Below are 5,643 nucleotides of genomic sequence, written 5' to 3'. Positions count from 1 at the left end.
CGTGTTTGGAGGAAGAAGAATGATGAGTACCATCCCAAGAACACCATCCCTACTGTGAAGCATGGGGGTGGTAGCATCATGCTTTGGGGGTGTTTTTCTGCACATGGGACAGGGCTGACTGCACTGTATTAAGGAGAGGATGACCGGGGCCATGTATTGCGAGATTTTGGGGAACAACCTCCTTCCCTCAGTTAGAGCATTGAAGATGGGTCGAGGCTTTTCTTCCAACACGACAATGACCCGAAGCACACAGCCAGGATAACCAAGGAGTGGCTCTGTAAGAAGCATATCAAGGTTCTGGCGTGGCCTAGCCAGTCTCCAGACCTAAACCCAATAGAGAATCTTTGGAGGGAGCTCAAACTCCGTGTTTCTCAGCGACAGCCCAGAAACCTGACTGATCTAGAGAAGATCTGTGTGGAGGAGTGGGCCAAAATCCCTCCTGCAGTGTGTGCAAACCTGGTGAAAAACTACAGGAAACGTTTGACCTCTGTAATTGCAAACAAAGGCTACTGTACCAAATATTAACATTGATTTTCTCAGGTGTTCAAATACTTATTTGCAGCTGTATCATACAAATAAATAGTTAAAAAATCATACATTGTGATTTCTGGATTTTTTTTTAGATTATGTCTCTCACAGTGGACATGCACCTACGATGACAATTTCAGACCCCTCCATGATTTCTAAGTGGGAGAACTTGCAAAATAGCAGGGTGTTCAAATACTTATTTTCCTCACTGTATATATATATATATATATATATATATATATATATATATATATATATATATATATATATATATACGCATGAATGAAAAATAGGGCATTCAAGCCACTATGGAAAACTGTGATAATTCATGCAGAATATCCTTTTGAGGACCTTTGAGGTATGGCTGAATCTGTATCAGGACGTTGGGAATAAGATCAAATGCTGGTATGATCTAAAGCGTATTTTAATCCAGAGATGACAACTGGAATTTTTTTTTTTTTTTTTTTGGCTTGATTAAAACTTTGCTTCAAGTGTTCTGTGCAATACTTTAATGAGAAACACTCTAAAGCATTCCTGAAATTTTTTAGTTTTGAGATTCAACAATTTAATGTACACTCTCCACATTGTACTGCCTATTAGATCTCATTCAAGGAGAACGTATAACATGAAAAAGCAAAGCATTTTTTTTTTCACAGTCACTCAAGCATTTCAAACCTACCATGCAGACATAATTTAATTAACCATTATAATCCTTAGGTTATCACAAAATCATTGCAAAAAAGAAATTAAAGCCCCGCAGTTAGACACTGAACAGTTAAAAAAATTTGAGGAACAGAGTGGCAGACAGAGAGAATGAGACATCTGAGTGAATTTAAGGTTTAAAGTATTTGTGAATGACAAGTCTTCAAAGGGCAGCAATGAGTCAACAAATGTAACCTTTTGGATTAGTAGTGACACATCCTTTTTGTAAACAATCTAATCAGCACGTTTTTAAAGATAATTTTGTTTTCTGAATACCACTGATTGTTAAATTATGTATATAATTCAAATACTTTTGTTATGTTGTAGTGAAATAAGACTGCTTGAATATTTATGTAAGCATAGTCAAACACAAGTATGAACTAATCAGTCTGAAGCACACAGAATGCTAAGAGATTAAGCCTCTTGTTATTTTTCTCTGGTTCTCACACTCTCATCTCTCTTGCTTTCTCTCAGCAGGTAGTCTGGGCAATTTCTGTGACCAGCACACTTCTGAGCCGCTTCATATGCAAATGACAGCAGACTGATGAAGAATGCAGACATATGTATTTTTCCAGCACAAATAAATCATATAAGGAGTTGTTCATCGATCCGCTGACAGCCTCTGTGGCAAGGAAATTGTATTATTATACTGAGTATTATTTAATTATGCTCCAAGTGCTGTGCTGTGCACCAAAGAATTGGAGTGAGAATGTTAGTAGTTCACCCAGAAATGAACATTCTATCATAATTTACTCCCATTTGATCACAAAAGGTTTATTCTTAACAGAATGATTATGCTGCTATTTTCCGTACAAAGAAAGTGAATGAAGACCATGGCTGTCAAGCAGGTTTTCTTAGTGAATAACTAAGAAAAGATGTTTGTATATTGCTAGCCTGCTTAGCATTGCTTATTCTTGCTTATTCACATTTATTGTTTTATCCTTTGCCATTTTACCACGTGCTTCAGTTTTTTCTCCTTAGCTTCTGTTTCAACTGCGTGTATTTCACAGTGCGCACCCATTTCTCTCTCTTTTTTCTTTTCTTTTTTTCTGCTTTTCTACATCTCGTGTCTCGAATGCATACAAAATGCAGCTGCAAGAGTGCTGAATACAACCAAGAAATATGATCATATAAGCCCAATTTGATCATCATTACATTGGCTACCTGTTCAATTTCGTATTAATTTTTAAATTCTGTTAACTACATACAAAGCATTGAGTGGTCAAGCTGCACAGTAATTAAGTGACCTTCTGACACACTATATTGCATCAAGTTCATTACGATCGCAAAATTCTGGCTTGTTAATACTTCCAAGAATATAAAAATCCACAGAAGGAGGTATGTCCTTTTCATATTTGGCTCCTAATCTATGGAATAGTCTCCCTAACACTGTTCAAGATGCAGACACACTTCCTCCGTTTAAGTCTAGACTAAAGACTCATCTATTTAGCCAGGAATATACACCTAATTTGTCCATCAACTCTTTATTTAGGTCTGCCGGAACCAGAAACATCTATCATGATCTATAACTCTCCATAAAATTGAATGGCATCTACGGTAAAATTATTCTATTTGTCTCAACCTCGGGATTCATATCCTGATGTTGCCAGATCCAGCTCCGTTCCTGCTTGGTGTCGGACTTCACTGCTTCGTGTTGCTGAGTGATGTCGACAAACTACAGCCGATGCTAGCCAGACATTATTTCAGTCTTTTGACTTCAGAGTATGAACTAATGCCAACTCCAACTGTAAGACATTGGATACTTCATATGCCACTGCCTGAACTGCATTGGATTTAGGATGGACCCCACTGAACCTCACCGAAATGCCCTGCAGGTTGAACTGCGCTGCACCTCACTGATCTCTTGCCTGCATCACCTTTGTCTGTTGATGGACTACACTCTTGAAATGCAATACATAGACTATCATTTAGTTGCCAACAAAAGCCTTCATCAGCCAACTAACAAAGGACAATGCATATTTGTGAACTTCTGCAGTTAATATAGGATAGAGTTCAAAGAGATTAGTCATTAATCTTAAAGATCATGAAAATATATATATATATATATATATATATATATATATATATATATATATATATATATATATATATATATATATATATATATATATATATATTAACACATTTAATTTACAAATTTTAAACCATGACTTGCACAACACAAATAACTGATATTGGCATTATATTCATGATGTTAGCCAGAGATGAACTGGCCCCCACAGTTAGTCTGGTTCCTCCCAAGGTTATTTTTTCTCCATTAACCAACATCTTATGGAGTTTTGTGTTCCTTGCCACAGTCAACTTCAGCTTGCTTACAGGGGATATAAATACAATTGTTATTTAATTTTTATACACAATTTACAATTATATTTAATCAAACTACACAATGCATGATTTATTGTAAAGCTGCTTTGAAACAGTGAGTGTTGTGAAAAGCGCTATACAAATAAAAATTAATTTATATCGTGCTGGCTTTACAAGTCTTGGAATATAGTGCACTTTGAATATCTAACTACATAATGATACCTTTCAGATACTATTTGCCCTTTTTGGAGCATGACAGCCCCTGGTCCATGAAGAAAAGCAGCTCAAAAATGGTGCAAAATTCTCCTTTGGTTTTCCACAGAAGAAAGTAATGCAATTTAGAGTAACATGATGAGACAGGGATTTGGAATGACACAAACGTTACAGAATAATTTTTTTTAGGTGAGCCATTACTCAAAAGAGCTTCATAGGAAATATTAAAGAAATATCCGCAAAGATTTAGTGGGATAATTTAGCTAGGTCTAATTTGATTTTCAGAATAAATCTCCAGGTTCCAAATGTAATTAATTCATGCAAATAAAAAAATCTATACTTAATTAGTGTTAATATGGAGAAATGGAGGCAGGTGGGTCAATAATCTGGAGTAAATCTCTCCTCACTAATTTGGCAGCATGATGGATGAAAAGGACACCTCAATGTCGGAGGATTGTAGGGAGTATGAGGCGAAGAACAGAGAAAAAGAAAGATGAAGATAATAAAGAGAGAAAAAATATGAAAGAAAAAGAGAGAGGAGAATCTGTAGACACCGGCAATTATAACCACTCATTTTCATCTCTCTCACTCTTACGACTGAAAGTATTTCTGTCAGTGGGGTGAAATGTGAGGGAATTATTCTTAACCAGGGGTGGAGCTAGGGGGTAGCCAGTGGTGGCTGTGGCCACCATGGACCGAAGCCTGGCCACCCCATTCGCAATTGCCATTTTGGTCATTTTTATGTCTTGGGCACAATTGAGTTTTTTAGAGGTGGAACCGTCTCTGTACAACTACAACACACAGGAGACTTAACATGTGCACACACAAAGGTCGCTGCACCTCTCCGTCCCAGGTGTCACTATATCCACTCCCCTCCGTTTTTCTATCCATGCATCTCCACTTTCGACACCAACCATGTAGATATAAAGCTCTTACAGGAATATTCCAGGTTCAATACAAATTACGTTCATTCAACATTTGGGGCACAATGTTGATTACCACAAAAAAATATTTTGACTTGTCCCTCCTTTTCTTTTAAAAAAAAGCAAAAATCTGCATTCCAGTAAGGCACTTACAATGGAAGTGAATGGGGCCAATGCATAAACGTATACTCGTAATGCTCACTTTTTAAAAAGTATAGCCACAAGACATAAACAATATACGTGGATGTGATTTGAGTGTGATAAAATCACTTTTTAACCTTTTCTATGATTATTAAAACAATTTTAAAACAGAAGAATTAATATAAGTATTTTTATAAAACTGATAGCTTCACATTTCTGCCTTTAAACCCTCCAAAAATTGGCCCCATTCACTTCCATTGTAAGTGCCTCCCTGTAACCTTGATTTTTGCTTATTTTAACATTGAGCGACACCTCATACACAATTGTATTCTGGCTTCGCTATATGCAACACATCATTTAAATACATTTAAATTAATGATCTCAGTAAAGGGTTAAACTTTTGAGTCATGTGACAAAACAACATTTGTCTTTGGGAGAAACGCTAACAAAAATACATCTGATAAGAAGTTTTTACATTGAAACCTGTTTGAGTCAAAATACTTGTCTCTAGTTTCATCCAGTATGTATTCTTTTTTACATATGAGCAATTTATCGCAAAACACCATGCTGCTAAACACAGTGTACACTAATGTGTAATTAAGCACACCTTTTCTTTAGAAATCCTTTATTTACTGTGCAGTATCACACTGAGAATCAATGGGTTCATTTAAAAGCTGAAAAATGTTGCTTTTAGAAGCTTTATATAGAGTTAGGATGAAAATTAGATGGATTTTTGACCTGTTCTGAGACCAGTGCAGGATGACAGCACACTGGAGGTTAAGTCATTCACTAAATAGGGAGCAAGGGAGTA

This window comes from Xyrauchen texanus, chromosome 16 (genome assembly GCF_025860055.1).
Source record: "Xyrauchen texanus isolate HMW12.3.18 chromosome 16, RBS_HiC_50CHRs, whole genome shotgun sequence".
NCBI classification, from domain to species: Eukaryota; Metazoa; Chordata; class Actinopteri; order Cypriniformes; family Catostomidae; genus Xyrauchen; species Xyrauchen texanus.
This window is presented reverse-complemented; position numbering follows the sequence as displayed.